The sequence below is a fragment of the Amblyraja radiata genome, chromosome 13, assembly GCF_010909765.2.
Source record: "Amblyraja radiata isolate CabotCenter1 chromosome 13, sAmbRad1.1.pri, whole genome shotgun sequence".
Taxonomy (NCBI): domain Eukaryota; kingdom Metazoa; phylum Chordata; class Chondrichthyes; order Rajiformes; family Rajidae; genus Amblyraja; species Amblyraja radiata.
Window position 1 is genome coordinate 27,678,821 of NC_045968.1, and position 16,929 is coordinate 27,695,749.

Consider the following 16,929-nt stretch of genomic DNA (forward strand, 5'->3'; position numbering starts at 1 on the left):
AGTTGTGGGTACATAACCTGGTGCGTTGTTATGGGTTTTGTTACATTTGTCCAAGATGGGGAATTATGGTACTAGTCGGTGATGTTCCACAATGTAGCCTTGAGTCAAACAACACAGTCACAGGTCTTTCAGTCCACCAAGTCCATGCTGCATATTAAGTGTGTAGGAAGAAAGGTCTCGACCTGAAACGTCACCCATTCCTTCTATTCAGAGATGCTGCCTGTCCTGAGTTACTCCAGCATTTTGTGTCTATCTTCTGTATATTAAGCACCCATTTACACTAATTCTGCATGAATCCCATTTTATTATCTCCCCTTTCCCATCGACTCCTCGCAGTCTCAATCATTCACCCACACACTCTAGGCAAATTGTAGCGGTCATTTAACTTACGACTGCACACGTTTGGGACATAGGAGGAAACAGGAGCACTGGAGAAAGCCTGCATGGTCGCAGTAAGAACATGCAAACTCCACAGAGGTAGCAATGGAGGTCAGGATTGAACCCAGGCTGCTGAAGCTGAGGCAGCAACCAGTTGCACACGGTGCCCCGTGGGAGTGTTTAACAGCATAAAGACTAATTGGCACCTGCGAATTAGTAGTTAGGCATTTTACATGCAGTGAAAAAAGACAACGCAGAGAAGTTTCCGGGTGTGATTGTTGCAAATGTGGTTGTCTGGAACTTGTTACGACCTGCAGTGCTTGGTTGGGGTGGGTGAGGGAGTTGGTGGGGAAGCTCATTACACTAATGTTAGAGGAGGTAAGATTGCTATAGATGAAACGTCATCTATTGTCAAGTTGACAAGCTTAGCTATGTGGTGCTGCATGCACTTGATGTGAGTACCAAAAATAAAGATGTTTTAAAGTGGAGGAAGATGACAAAAGGGAACCGATGGGGTTGACTGAGTGGAATTGAGCTTTGTGAACCTTCCACATCCCCTGACAATCTGTCTTCCAGCCTTCTGGTGCCATGGCGCCAGCAGTTGAAGGTTGTCCGGTGAGGAGAATTCTGGCGACCTCTGTAACTGTTGCTGGGGTAACCCAAGTCGCGCTTATTATCTGCTCCTGGAAGCCGGCTATCCCATACCAGTCATAGTGTGAATCACTTCATGATCCTGTCTGGTCAGGGCGATCTAGGGATTCCTATAGTTTTTTACTTTGCTCTGGTGACAATATGGGTTTGAATACATTGTTTCGCGTAGCAAGCCAGGTATGTGTTACAGTGCTCGTCAGACAAGATGTAGAGGCATTTCTCATAAACACTACCCCACCCCCAATTGCATGACCATGAATAAAAGGTTCAGATACTGGGCGGCGGAACAACTTCAAAGTGCGAATGACACAAGAAAGGATTTGATGAAAATTGCTCGGGATACTGTGGAGAAGCACCCTGCTCTGCACATCAGCATCCATCACCCTTTATGATTTACTCCATTGATAGAATCAAAGCAAGGAAACACTGCTGAACCCAGTGAAGGAGACTGGTTTTATTATCTCTGAAAAGCAGAACCTCTGACATTGTAGTGATCCCTTAAAATGCTTGCCTGGGATTTTGTGCTCTGGCCTCTGGAGTGTGACAGTTGAGCTCAAGACCTTCTGACCGAAGTCTGATGTTTCCAGCTACAATTAACTATCCATAGCATTGCCATCCTTCCCTTGGGATGGTGACGTGGACACATAGGATTCCTCCTGAAGTGTGTGGAAATATTACCCTCTGCTCCATATGCCGGGTCACTTGCTGCTTGCAGTAGCGATGAACTACAATGATGAACGTTCTTGATTTTTTTTTAAATTTGATAAATAACTTTTATTCAGCAAAATGTATAGAAGCGCAAAATAATTGCGTCTTGTCTTTCTTTACCTTAAGTGTGTTATTACACCAACAAATCGTCAGTGCCATTCATGTTTAACCAGTGAAGTATTTGAGAGGCAGTTACACAGGGTCCAGCCCCTCGGTGTCCAGTGATGTTGGGACCATAGACTGTGGTCGTTCCCCACTCTATCTTTGCAGCAGAGTTTCAGTACATCCCTCCGCACATACTCCTGCAGCCTGGAATGGGACATTGGTCGTTTATTTAGCTGTTCCCTTCCATTCCCTTTGCCGCTCTTCCCATCTTGCTCTCATCTCTGCGGAACAGGGTAGAGATGAGAGCGATTTAATGGTATCTAAACGCAGCACTGTGGTTTCCAGTATATACCAGTAAGGAGGGGTACGGCTGCTGAGAGCTATTGAGCTGGTTTAATCGGAGACTGACTGACCTTGTGGTCAGCATCTGTTTATCTCCTCTATCTGCGTTTCTAGCATGGTACACTTGGTTCTTTCTGTTCAGGGCCATGCTCAGGGCTGTTTTGCAGATAGTGCCTTTTTCTCCTGCTTTCCTTGCCTCAAACCATCTCTACCCACACCCCCCTCCAGCCCCCACCTGTTTGCCCAGCTCAAGAGAAGTTCTGTGACGTGTGTGCATTTGTTAACTTTCTTCATTGGGGATAAGCAATCACTCTGCTTATCCCCTTTTCTAAAATCTTGGCACATAAACCTTTTGGCTCTTGTGTCCGACCAGTAACATTTTGGAGGCCCAACAAGATATCTGGGACAGCTCCCTCGCTGTGTGCAGTTTATCCCTTCTGGGACCCAGGAACCTTCCTTCGGACACGTTGCAGGAGCAATGTGCAATGATAAAGGTGAAGAAAATGTATTGAGAAGGCGGCTGTACGAGATGGAATCAAGTTCAGAAGATCCTTTGTAGTATCATTATTCCGATGGGGACGTCAAGTTTCACTTGTTAGAATGGTGTGTACAGAAGTTGAAGAGCTAGTAAAATGCCGAGAGTTCTGGTGCCCTGGATTTAAGGGCTCCAGTTCTCCTCTCTTGCACTTCGCCTATTAATTTGGCCGAATGGGAATTCTGTCAGAATGGGGAGGGTTGATGCTCATCCGATTTTGGAGTGTGCAATATCTGTGATCCTGGAGAAAGTTTATTTTTCTGTGAAGTGTCGTCGAAGTGATGTGGGCACTTCAAAGTTTCACCCATCAAATTATTAAAATGTATTTCTCGTCATCATAATTACTGTCAGCAGGCATGGCAGTTAGTCTGTGCGCAGTAAAATCACACAATCACCTGTGAGAACTTTGGTAAGAGGAACAAGCTTCAAAGCTCCACGAGCTTGGTCCAGTAGTCAGTGAGGCCAGGCTGTCCCTTGCCTTCGCTTGCTGAGCTGATCCACGTCCCTGGGGTAGTGTGCAAAAGTCCACGAATCTTGATCTTGGAAAAAGTGGATGTCCATTGTCTTCTGAAGGAGAAAATTGCAAAGTTTGAAGCCATTTTTCTCCATCTTGGTCCAAATTGGCCAGTGAATACTTCTTTTGATGTCCTCAGATGGGCCTTTGGTGCAGGGTGTAGAATCTGGCATCAATGCCCCATTTTTCTTCTACATAAATCCATAATTCTATTTTTGGACGGTCCATTATGAAGAAATTATCTCTTGGCCTACACCCTCTTCCTCCAATTTGGAACCCTGCACAGCATTGACGTGACCCCCTCATTTTTCCATACTCAAGACCATTTTCCATTCTACTTGGCCACAAATGGGAAAATTCCCTCACCTCAGGAACCCAAAGTAATTCTGCATTCACTGTCTCCAGGGCAATAAAGCCTTCATTTGGAAAACAAATGTCTACACCAAATCCTTGTACATTTGAAGTGTGACAAATCTTTTATACCCAGTTATACCATTTCCCATCACTATTTCCTGCTATATCTCAAAATCAATATTTGGCCTTCCCCTGGAAACACATACCACAGTGTACCTTTATGTTGAAAATGCTGGAGTAACAGCGGGACAGGCAGCATCTCTGGAGAGAAGGAATGGGTGACGTTTCGGGTCGAACCTTGTTCAGACATAAAGGTGCACCTTGAAGTTACCTAGTTTCTCACTTTTTATGAATCTTTCATTAGATTTTACTCCGTGTTTTCCCGCATCCATATTGCATTGGCCGTCTTTCCTACTCGCTTAACTGATGTGGCACCCTGCGTTTTTCTGTGAATCCCACATCCCCAAGTTCACTGATGATTCCAAGTTGCTTGAGCGAAAAACAAAGTACTGGAAGAAAGATCCTGACCCGAAACATCTTCTGACCATTTCCCTCCACAGATCCTGCCTGACTGTTTAAGAATAAGGGTCTGTGATGAACACCACAGTCATTACCCTGACACCCTTGTTTAAGAATAAGGGGTAAGCCATTTAGAAAGGAGATGAGGAAACACTTTCACACAGAGTTGTGAGTCTGGAATTCTCTGCCTCGAAGGGCGGTGGAGGCCGGTTCTCTGGATACTTTCAAGAAAGAGCTAGATAGGGCTATTGAAGATAGCGAAGTCAGGGGATGTGGGGCGAAGGCAGGAACGGGGTACTGATTGTGGATGACCAGCCATGATCACATTGAATGGCGGTGCTGGCATGATCACATTGAATGGCCTACTCCTGCACCTATTGTCTATCGACTGGTTTTGTTTTTTGCTCAAGATTCTAGCATCTGCCGTCTCCTTTGTCATCATTCATAGTTGCTTCATAGAAATTGGAAACGGTTGAGGTGTCGCAATCTGATTATTTTTTTTTAACATACGTAACGTGTTACTCCCTGAACATAATATTTACTGTTTCACATTTGGTCCCTTTTAACCACAGATAATTGCTAATATTGCCACAATCTATTTAAAATAAGAACTGGAACCCTTTATTTTGTGGTATTTCTGAAATGCTATTTCAAAATTGAGATAAATCCGATTCATTTCCAATCTCTCCTTAGCTCCACCCACTTTACGCTGTTCGTTATCTCCTTAAATAGCTATTAGATTTGTCAAACGTGATTTTGATTTTCTTCCTCTGCACACAACTATGACTTCCTAGGTTTACAGTAAGGCTATAGAATTAATTGCAGTTCATTCCTGAGATAGAGTGTGGTAATGTTTATTTTTGGGGAGGATTCATTTCCTTTCAGTTACGTGTCGATACAGGAGCTTGTATGTCAGGTGCCTGGTGAGGAGATTTGGGTTCGCTTTGCAATTCCTGGCCACAAACAGTGGCCATTGTGTTGCCAGGGTAATGACTGTGGTGTTCATCACGGGCCCTGAAGCCTGCTGTTACATTCCGTCCATCAGCCTCGGGTCCTCGCAGTCTTGCTCCCCGTTTATGACTAGTGGATTAGAATTTTGCAATGATTAAAATTAACTTGCAATGAATATTAACACTCAGTTTTGGTTGAATGGCTCACCACATTAGTTAGTCTGTCTTGATAGTGTTTGTTGTGAGATAGCCTCATCGTACTGACCATACTTCTACAGAAACTCCTTGTGATTAATCAGAAAGAGGTCAAAGATCCAGCGGCAGAGGCCTGGGTTCGATTCCGATTACGGGTGCTGTCTGTATTGAGCATGTACATTCTCCCTGTGACCTCGTGGGTTTTTTCCAGATACTCCAGTTTCCTCCCTCACTCCAAGGACCGACAGGTTTGTAGGTTAATTGGCTTCGGTAAGTTGTCAAATTATCCCTAATGTTATTGGATAGTGTTACTGTGCAGGGTGATTTCTGGGTCAGCATGGAATCGGGCTGATCAACCTGATTTTGCACTGTATCTTTGAAGTCTAAACTCTCTAAGGTAAATCCTGTAAAACTCTTGTTTTTAAAGAAAGCTCGAGCAATACAGCTCCCCCTTGGTACCTCCTTGTGGTTAGACGCCATGGCCAAGGAAATTTGTGCTACATCAAGCTGGTTGTGGCGGAAGGAAGGGTGAGGTTGGGCCATGGCCACTTCATTCTCCTCGTTCCCCCAATCTATTGCGCCAGTCTTTTCAGATGGTTTAGATCACTAAACATTTAAAGTTCGGTGAAATTTAAATCGTGATATTTCGGGTGCTTGGTTATCTTTAGTCTGTGGTGGACATTGTGAACCCCTTAATACTGATCCTATCCTCTTCACATTTTTGTGGACTGCCCCGCACCCCCACATTCTCCTCCTCACCTACACAAAGGCCAACTTTCCGTGGACAATTAAGCCACCAATTGGATGGCTTTGGATATGGGAGGAACCCAAATGGTCACAGGGAGAACTGGTAAACTCCATACACTCAGTACTCAAAGTCAGGATTGCTCTCAGATCATCCAAACCTCCAGGCTGTAATGAATTGTAATGAACCAATTGTAATGAAACCACTACTGCCTTCGAGAAGTATTGGGTAAATTAGTACACAGCTCACAGTCCAAGAGGCTGACGGCTGAAGCACGTAGATCTTGTGTCTTGCTGTTTTGTACGTTGGATGCTTCTGGCTTTGAGGTGTGCTAATGGGACTGCTGAGTACATCTGGTGTATTGTCTGGACTTAATGTGCATCTTGCTGAGACTGAATCTGAAAGTGCACTAAATAGTTGCTGGTGTGCCGCACCTGTCTGCGAGAGTCAGGCCCACTTTGTTCATCGGTGACTGAGCCTTCTGCTCCTGTCTCTGTTCTCAGCAGTTATTGCACCCCTTTGTCACACAGGCACAGAGGGCTGATATTTGGGCACTGCAGAGTAAAGAGTTCAATAGGGCTGCAGTGTGGTCGTATCATGCACTTGCCGTTGAAGTGTGCTAAAATAAGGGGGGGGGGTGGGGAGGGGGGGGGTGTTGGAGCTGAGGGCCTTAATGGCTTGATCTTGAGGACCCCTTCTGTGGCTCTGCGACTCACGCTGACACGGCAATGCCTTCCTGGAGTGATTGGGCTGCGAGTTCCCGCTGTCTGTTTTGTGACGTGCACAATGCATTAAGAAGCTTGCAGTATGCGAAGTGAGCCGTAGTGTGGAGTGGAGTCCTCTTTTGGTAAACAAAAGCCTGCTTTCCCAGTGGAGCATGGCCTGGGAATTATTTAATGGAAATTGCGTACACATTCCTTGTAGATATTTGTGTTCCCTGATGACTGACTTCACCAGTGTTGGACCCATGGGGAAATTAACTATAAATATTGAATTGTAGCAGTCCCTCTATTCATGTTTAATATTTTGCATATTTTGTTCACAGTGCATGGAACAGGAGCTCTTGGTCACCAGATCCAATATCGTGCAAAGAAACATCTTTGAATGGTGATTTGTTTAAACCACCAAAGCTGTGAATGACACAGGTAACATTTAACTTGCTGTCAAAGGTAGGTATAGATGAGTAACTACCTTCATCATCACTATCTCCTGCTGGATATTTTCCCCATCCCACATTTCCTATGGTATCCCATAACAACGACATTTAAGGGCACACAAAAAATGCTGGAGAAACTCAGCGGGTGCAGCAGCATCTATGGAGTGAAGGAAATAGGCAACGTTTTGGGCCGAAACCCTTCTTCAGATTTTCCAGCATCTGCAGTTCCTTCTTAAACACTTTAGACATTTAAGGGCCCTCTGTCCATCCCTGTTTTGTCTCCATGCACTGGTTGGCATCCAAAATCACAGCAGTTGGCTGGATGTCTCTAAGATAATACCCATATCCATCTTTCCACCTCCTCTCCTGGCACCACCACTGTCTCCAAATTGTCAGAGGGCTCATCCAAAATTATATCACCAGAAGGACACAATGTGCTGGATAGGCGGCTTTTCGGATTGAGACCTTTCTTTTTGCAGTGGAGCAATAAAATGGAGGCATTCTTTGTTTCATTATGTGAAACATTATGTGAACAAAAATGTCCTCCAATTAACAAGATTTTTGCCAACAAATGCTTCCTTCTCTGGACAACATCGAATACTGAATCTGACTGTTTGCAATTTAGAAGAAAATGCTGAAAACACTCGGGTCAGACTGCTTCTGTTGAATGAGAAACGGTCTACGTTAAAGGTTTGTGACCCGACATCAGCACCATTCTGGCAAAGGGTCTCTAATCCAAAATGTTGACTATTTCTCTTTCCACATATCCTGTTTGACCTACTGAGTATATTCAGCGTTTTCTGTTCTATTTCCCAGATGCACAGCATCAAATTAAAAAAAAGTGATCATTTACAACCTGCGTACATTTGACCCCAAGATAAGATTCACATTTCAGCGCCTCTGTCTTTCCCACCTCTAGAGCTTAGCACTTGACTCTCTGCTCCCAAAACCCTCATCTGTTTGTTGGTCAGAATCTCATGTATCCCAATATGTTATTCCATACTAAACCTGGGGTCATCATGACCTGCTAATCTTGCCCATCAGTCCTGTGCTCACTGACATGATGGGTCCCAGTTTTCTAGTTTTCAACTATCAGTTTTGTTTCTAAGTCTCCTCCATACCTTTCTAATTTCCTTGAGCCTTATTATCTCTGTTATTTTTCATAATATTTGATTCCTGGATTTGAGTTCCAGTGTTGGCCATGCTTTCTTCAGCTGCTAAGAACTAAACTCAGGAATTATGTTCTGAGCTTGGCTTCTTTAAGACATTCCTTCCTTAACCAAGTTGATGGTCAGCTGTAGTTCTATCTCTATTGTCAAATTTTGAATTCCTTGAGATATTTGGTCGCATTTTGGCATTACATTAAAGGATCTTGTTGTTGAAGTTATATCCTATCTTGTTCTCCAGGAAACTTTCCTTTTCTCCCACATATTTACTCCTAGTTTCTCAAATCCAATGGTTGTCACTGGGCAAAACACAGGTGAGAAAAGGCTGGGATTTCCAAGTTAGGGAGGGGGTTTCCACATCTATTTTTATGAGGTCTTGCGAGAATCGATTGGGGTTCCAGATGATGGCTATTGGGAGGACATGAGATGTGATAATCTACAGACTGATTTTCCACGAAGTTCCCTAGCACAGTGTGCAGTCCGATCAGTCTAAGCTATAAGTTGACCTCTTTGTCCCAACACACTACTTCTGTAAGTGTTCAAGGTCGAACAACAATTCGTCATGAATTTCCTAACTGGAAACATCGTCTGTTCATTTCTCTCCACTGACGCTGTCTGACCTGATGAGTTCCTTGAGTTGTTTGTTTTTTTTCCCCTCAAAATTCTGACGTCTGCAGACCCTTGTGTCATCACTTGGTGAGACCATTGCTCCTGGCAGTCTGTCTGAACGAGGTGGGTGAACACACGGCTTCTTCTACATAAGTATAATATGGCATCTCTTCTGTTTGGTGGTGTTAGTCTTCCACTGAATGTGCACCCTCAGGCCCACTAATGCCCAACACCCAAAGACTGTCAGCATTATTGAAGCCCAGAGGTAGAATATCTTTACCACTGGCTTGGAAATACCATGCATTTCTCACATTTTCTAATGACGCAGCAAAGAGGCCATTTAGGTTATTGGGTCTGTACTGGCACATGGAAGAAACCCATCAGTCCTCTTTTTCCTCCCATCTCCCCCGTTATTTCTCTGTAACTTAGACTCTCTGCCCATTAACCTCCCTCAGATTCTACCACTCACCTACACTCCAGCAGTAATTTATAGCAGCCAATCTGCGTACCAATCCGCACATCTTTGAGATGTCATAAGGCAATAAAGACTAGGCGTATTCGGCCTATCAAGTCTACTCCGTCATTCAATCATGGCTGATCTATCTCTCCCTCCTAACCCGATTCTCTTGCATAACCTTTGACACCTGTACTGATCAAGAATTTATCTATCTCTGCCTTAAAAATAATAATTGACTTGGCCTCTACAGCCTACTGTGGCAAAGAATTCCACAGATTCACTACCCTCTGACTAAAGACATTGCTCCTCGTCTCCTTCTTAAAAGAATGTTCCCACAAAGACTGATGTGGGAGTAAACTGGAGCCACACAGTCACAGGGAGAGCGTGCAAATTCCTTGCAACATCCAAGGTCAGGATTGAACCTGGGCCTCTGGTGTGTGAGGGAAAGCATTTTGGTGTTGAGGGGTTACAGATGGTATACAACAACCCTTCTGTTTTTTTAAATCTTAACCCCAAGCTCAGAACAGGTCATAAAAATGCAGAGTTCTTGGCACCAATGTATAAAATTACTGCTCGCATGTCACACTGCAGTACGTCCTCGAAGCTGCACCATTGTCTGAGCCCCTTGCATTGTTTGCTTTGAGAATAGCTGGTAGCTGCTTTGTGGTACTGGTGGGGGGTGGGGCAGAATGGAAGAGTTGGTAGGAGAGGCTGGAGTTTCTTTCTCTTGCCGAACTCTTGACAGCCCATTGTTAAGTTCTTGCTTTTACCGGCCATCTGTAAGGCCTTGCTACAGAGCTGTGCACACACACAAGCCCCTCTGCCCACAGGGAGGGGGCAGTGACCCTGAAGGCTCCATTGAATTCTGGCTGGCCCTGGAATGCACGCCACATTAGTCCGCATGACAATGGTGATTGATGCCTCCGGAGTAGCCTTTGTTAGGGTCAGGGTGGAGAGGTTACTGAGGGGCCGGGAGAGGGGGGGGGGGGGTCAGATTCACAATGGAGAATGGGATCATTTGAACCTGCCTCTCTCCTTCCCCTACCAAGCGTGAGAACTGCGGCTAAGCTTAACGCTGAACAGAGACCTGTCTACTCCTTTTTAATCGGCTATCTGCCCGTGCACTTCGATGAGAAATGGATTCACTGGACGGACTTGGGATCAATGTATCCTGAGAAGGGTTGTGACCTCTTGTGAGGAGAGGGGATGGTAGTGGGGGAAGGGCATCCATACTCCCCTGCAGATGTTTTCTTAGAGGGACAGATGGGTATTTTGGCTCAGTGAACAGAAGTATCTTTTAACAGCTTGCAGGCCAAATTATGCTGCTCTTATGAATTTTTTTTTTTTCCCTTGGTAAGTGCACAAAATTTGGGGTGTAAATTCTTAGCTGCAGTCGGCCACCCTTCCCCTCTCCGTCAGTAGGTTTTCTGCAAACGTGAATGCTAAAATTGAATTGAAAATGTCTTCTGAGAATGGCTTCTTTTTGATATACTTCAAATAAAGGTCGTGGCTTGGAGATCCAGCAAAGATTTGACGACTAATGTGGTACTTTATGAAGTGTGTTTTTATGACATTAGATCCCCAAAAAGCACAATGATGATGAACGGGTAATCTGATAATCTGATATTATTGGAAAAAGGCTGATTAAACTGTTAGGGAGACACCAAGGCTCTTAGAAATGGTGCTGTCAAGGTCCTGTATGGTCACTTGAGACACTGGGACCAGATTCATTATTCCCACCGCAGAAATGGCACCTCCTACCACTCACCACTCCATGGGGATTTCCATTGCTGTATGTCCTGGGAGTCTATGTGGAATTTGCCTCCAAGTCTGAAGTTGATGGATGCCACAGCTGTCTTTATTCTTCAGACTGGAGTACTGCAGTTAATTCCAATAGTGATGAGCCATCCCTTCGATATTAGCCAACAGGCAAGATTCCTGCGTGTCTGCAGGTTGTTCAGTTTAGTTTAGTGATACAGCGTGGAGTTAGTACCTTTGGCCCACTGAGACCGTGCCAACCGATTTGCTTACACTAGCACTATCCTGCAGACTAGGGACAATTTACAATTTTACCAAAGCCAATATAGCCAACAAGGCAGTACACTTTGGGAAGTGGAAGGAATCCGGAGCACCTGGAGAAAGCCCACGTGGTCACAGGGAGAATGTGCAAACTCCGTACAGAGAGCACATGAAGTTGGGATCGAACCAGGGTCTCTGGCGCTGTAAGGCAACAGCTCTATCGCTGCTCCACCGTGTCACCCTGGTGATATTAGCACACTAATTTTTGAACTGTGGGATAAGGAGATTTCAACAAATGTGCAAATGCTTGCTACAATATACTCGTCTCTCGCATACATGGAGAATGGGAAGGGCCAGTTGTATGAGAAGGTCTTAAAATAAACATTTGCTGTACGTCATGAATGATCCTCTGCATAAACCTTTAAATAAATTTTGGAGTTTTAAGTCGCGTCTTCAGACCTTTAAATATCAGTGTTTTACACAGCAATTTTATATTTTAAGACTAAACAGTATTAATGTGAAATACAACAAATTTAAATCGAATGAATGATTATGCTCGTCATCTCACAAAATGTCAAATCTTCATAGGATGTTACTGCTACTCAACCTACAGCTGCTCTGCCCTTATGTGTAAATGTAAATATTGCTGAGTATATCACACCTGGTTTGCATAGTTTGTAATAAAAATCACAGATCGAGCTTATTTTAATTAAAAACAAATTTCTTAATATTTTTAGAAACTTTTGCCAGTTGCATGAAAATTCTGAACGTGTAAATATCAGATAGCTGAGTTTACTGTCATTGGCTGTAAAATGCCCCTCTGTAGCAATGCAAGTCCCTCTTTGCTGATGCAACCCCAGTCACTGCTTTTCCTTGCTGTGGCATTTTGTGGAGTTTATGGCAGCAAACGCATGCAATGTGTATAAAAAGTCAGTGTATAAGAAGTCCTTAAACAGGTGTGTGAATTGTCATTCACAGGTTACGCCATGGTGGATTGGTTCATAACCCAGCGTGTGCTGAGCCAACCTCTACTTCAGGCAGAGCATCGATTTCCTAACTGATGATGGCAGTGAATCTTTGATGATATTGGCTATAGTTCCCACTCCCATTGTCTGGTTAGTAACGTGTGTGGTAGTTGGGCGCGGAATGGATCGGTCATTCTAATCGTTTTAGAGAATCTCATCAATGTTATCTCCTCTCATAACTGTTATTGCGCGGAAGTTGGATCTGTATTCTTGCTGATCGGACATTAGGAAAATAAGTTAAGAATATGGTAGGGGTTACTGGACTGCGGATAATTTAGTCTATGTCTGGAGTTTATATAGCATGTTTTGGAGGCATGATGTAATAGTGTTTTTATTTTTTAACATTTAACATGCCTTCCTCTCCAAGACCGGTTACTTCCGATCCCCTTTATGGTGATTTGATGCGTATGCACTGAAAGGCTGGTGATTTACTGGAAGATTCACCAGGACCCTGGAGGAAAGCGTTGCCATGGAAACCAGTATATGGCCATCTGTCCGAGTAGTGCCAAAGTGCTGACAGTGCAGGTAGTGATGAGGCCTTCTACTGCAGTGTAAGCACTTAACGTGCTCCTCGAACATACCATCTTCCCCCAAGATCTGCCAAAGAACCTGTGTCGATTGTGCATCAACGACTGTGTATGTAGAATGTCCTGTACTCTCGCTGTCCCATCGCTAATTGTTCAGGCTTCACCGTGTCTGCCGCCATAAGCAAGCATGCTGATTTTATTCTACAACTCCCCCAGAAGCTCAGCGTCCAGTAATGTCGTGGCTCTTTTCTTGAACTTGTATTTCAGACACCTGCCAAGTAAGAGTGAGGAGAGTTAAAATTGTATTGTGTACAGAAAAATGTGATAAATACTGTGGAGCAGTCAGATCATGATTCTAATCCCAGAACAACCTTCAATATCCTGTGTGGAATGAAACTTTTAGGTAACTCCCGTCTTGTGTAAGCTGTGAGGTGGTTTTGTTTTTTAGGAGGGATAGAGACTGGTTAAGTAAATGCTTGAGGACGTGGCAGGGAAAATATACATTGAGGTTGCCCAGTTTTAGTAGAAACAATAGAAAAACTGATTACTTTTTAAGGGGTAAGGGTTTGAAAGGTGGGCCTGGGTGTTCTTGCACTAGAAAGCAATGTGTAGTTACAATGAGCAATTAGTTTAGTTTATTGCCACATGTACCGAGGTACAGGGAAAAGCTTTAATTGCATGCTAACCAGCTTGTGGATGGTCAATGTATAATTACTATCAAATCATCCATAGTGTACAAATATACTGATATAGGGAATAACGTTTAGTGCAAGGTAAAATCTGATTGAAGATAGTCAGAGGGTCTCGAATGAGGTAGATAGTAGCTCAGGACTGCTCTCTAGTTGTTGGTAGAATGGTTCAGTTGCCTGATCAACTGGGAAGAAACTGCCTCTGAATCTGGAGGTGTGTGTTTTCACACTTCTGTACCTCTTGCCTTATGAGAGACGGAGTGACCTGGGTGCAACTAGTCCTTGATTATGCTGCTGCCGTTGCCAAGGCAGTGTGAGGTGTAAATTGAGTCAATGGAAAGGAGGTTGGTTTGTGTAATGGTCTGGGCTGCGTCCACAATTCTCTGCAATTAAGAACATTCGCCTTTATTGCAGGAGGATTTAAGTGCGTGTAAAAATGCTTTGCTGCAATTATGCAGTGGTCTGATGATATTCCCATTGCAAGCATTTGCATCCATTAGAAGGTTAACCAAGTTGATTCCTGGGATGACATGATTGTTGTAAAATAAGCTATTGATAGTCTGGGCCATACTCTGGGGTTTAGGAGAATGAGAGGTGATCTCATTTCAAATATGACATTTTTTAGATTGATGCTTCCCACGGCTGGGCAACCCCTAACTAAAGGAAATTGACTCAAGGCAAGGAGTTGGTCATTTAGGACAGGAATAAAGAGAGATGGGTGGGTGGTAACCCATGGAAATTCTTAACACAAAAAGGTTGTAGAGGTTTCGCCACCGAGTGTACTCAAAATAACGATCGATTATTTCCGAAGGTTAGGAGATTGAGTCGAATCATTTCAGAACATTGGCATCACGGTAGAACGTCAGCCATGATCCAGTGGCGGAACAGGCATAAGAGGTCCACAACTTTGTGATCCCAGCTACAAAGACAGATGTATACAGCAATTCGTTCTTCCCCCGCACAATTAAAGCATGGAATAATCTCCACCCAACTATAGTTACCCAACCAGATGCAACTAAATTTAAAGTAGCTCTTTCTTCCCAATAACCCCTTCTGGCTTAAGCCCTCCCTTCACCACCTCCAGTTTAAATTCCATTTGGAATATTTTGGAGGACCAAGAAACTGTTTCTTCTGTTCTGGGAGCACTGTGTACAGATTTGGTCACCGCATCGCAAGAAATATGTGATTGACGCGGGGGGGAATGTGAGAGATTTGCAAAGTTTTGGTTGGGAATGGAAACTTGCAGCCAAGCGAAAAGATGGGATAAATATAGAAAACGGGAACTGCAGATGACGGATTATCTGAAGCCAACGGGCAGGAAGTACAATTCTGAATGCAGGGAGGGGAGCTTTTATTTGTGAAGGATTGGCCTTTCCTGTTTTCACTTTGCATTGCTCTTCCTCCTCTTCCAGCTGCACCCTCTCCTCCTCCCTCTACTCTCTGGAGACCCCTCCACTGCAGTCTTCCTGACTGTCGGGGAGATGGTTTAAATATGAAACACTGCAACAGTTGAAAAGGGAAGTTTCTCTAGATAATTTTTATCAATATTTAATGGTGGCCAGAATTTGGATAAAAGAACTTGTCAAACCAAATGCAACCTGATTAATTTTGGGGAAGGGCTGTTTTTTTTTTTTTAACCTGAGGTTCCAGAAGGTGACTGCACATCAATGGAGCTCCATTTGTTCAAAGGATCAAAAATGAGAAATGATGGAGGATGCAGTTATTTAAAAAAAAAAAGAAGAAAGATTTGCATTAAATCTGGAGTTTGGAAAGAGCAGTTTTGATAATCAGCAGAAGGCAGCTGGAGTGCATAGGATTGAGAGGGAGTGAATAGATGCACATGCTGGAGAGTGATGGAGCCTAATGGTGTAGGCCACTGTTTCAATGAGGCTGTTCTTGAAATACAATCTCTTGGATTTGCTGACAACGTGAATTAAATAAAATAGACACTCAACAATAAGAGCTGTTTCCAGTTTGTTAGCTATATATTTTGGCCAATTACTTGAAGCTGTGTGTGTATTATAATTATTTTAATTTTGTTTGAAGGGTCCTATCCACTATTTGTTCCTGTGATTACTGTTCTTGATCATTTAATTTTAACACAAACTTACAGTTTGAATGAAGTCAACCCCTTTTTCCCCAGCTCCCTCTGGATTTCTGCCTGCTCCATCCCGTTGTGGCTGTTTTCCAAGTTGGCAGCCTGCTCAGCGGATGTGCAGACTGGGGCACGTTGGAAAGCTCGGAAATGGGATTTGTGTCTTCAGGGGAGTGGTAGAAGGCGGGACGGAGGCTTATTCTGGGTCTGCAGTGCCAAAGTGCAAATAGTGGTAGGTAGTGTTGAATCCTAGCTACACTATTTACACTTCAAGCACTGTTGTATCCAATTACTGGTGGGGAATGAAAGGTAGTGACACCTGACCAGGCTTTTGTCGTGAATATAGTCCTCACGGCTGGCATATCTGGATGCTCTCTTCATTTCTGTAAAGTTGTGACCAGGGACAACAGGAGCCCTTCCAAGTCTACATTGGCTGATAAACTACATTGATTTTCTACAAACCGGCTGCCCAGCAGCGTGTTTGGCTTGTCCTGTTGGCTTTAGCTTGAGAAGCATTAACCATCCAAGAGGAAGTCTTTTGATTTATGATGCATGCACTGAGTCCCAGTGTTTACACAATGAAACTCGGTTAACATAAAGCTGATGTCTTTGATGCAGGTCTGGCAGATTTTTTCATATAATTTCTACCTATGCTCCTAAAACTACGAATTCACATTTTTTGGTGAGAGGATGCATTTGTATTAATTTTTTTGCAGTGAACCAGAACAGGAGTGAGTCGAAAGAGTGCAGCAAACAGCACCCGGTGAACCTGTCGCTGAAGCATTGGGATTTCTGAAGAGTCGACCAGTGAATTATCGGAGTTTTGATTTGTTTAGTTTAGAGATACAGGGCCTTGGCCCGCCTAGTCCGCAGCGACCAACCATCACACGTAAACTTGTTCTATCCTACACACTGGGGACAAATTACAGGCACCAATTAACCTACAAACCTGCACATCTTTGGAACATGGGAGGGAACTGGAGCACCCGAAGAAAACACACGTGGTTACAGAGAGAACGTACAAACTCTGTACAGTCAGCACCCATAGTCAGAATTGAAGCCAGGTCTCTGGCGCTGTAAGACTGCAACTCTACCGCTGCACCACTGTGTATTAGGATTGCCTCCCTGAGGGTAATGAATTTTTGTCCTTGAGGATGGTAGAGGTCAGATCTTTTGCGTGATGCCCTTCT

At 43.9% G+C, this 16,929-nt stretch overlaps 1 long non-coding RNA gene across 2 annotated transcripts in view; it reads left to right on the forward strand.

Annotated features, from left to right (window-relative positions):
• The window catches only part of LOC116979759, a 63,473-nt gene extending 46,767 nt beyond the window's left edge, over nucleotides 1-16,706 (forward strand). For both annotated transcript variants that reach the window (XR_004413774.1, XR_004413773.1), the window contains exons 4-6: nucleotides 7,042-7,165; nucleotides 12,382-12,518; nucleotides 16,456-16,706. This is a non-coding gene — a long non-coding RNA (uncharacterized LOC116979759). The remainder of the gene's footprint in view (nucleotides 1-7,041; nucleotides 7,166-12,381; nucleotides 12,519-16,455) is intronic.
• Nucleotides 16,707-16,929: the final 223 nt, after the last annotated feature.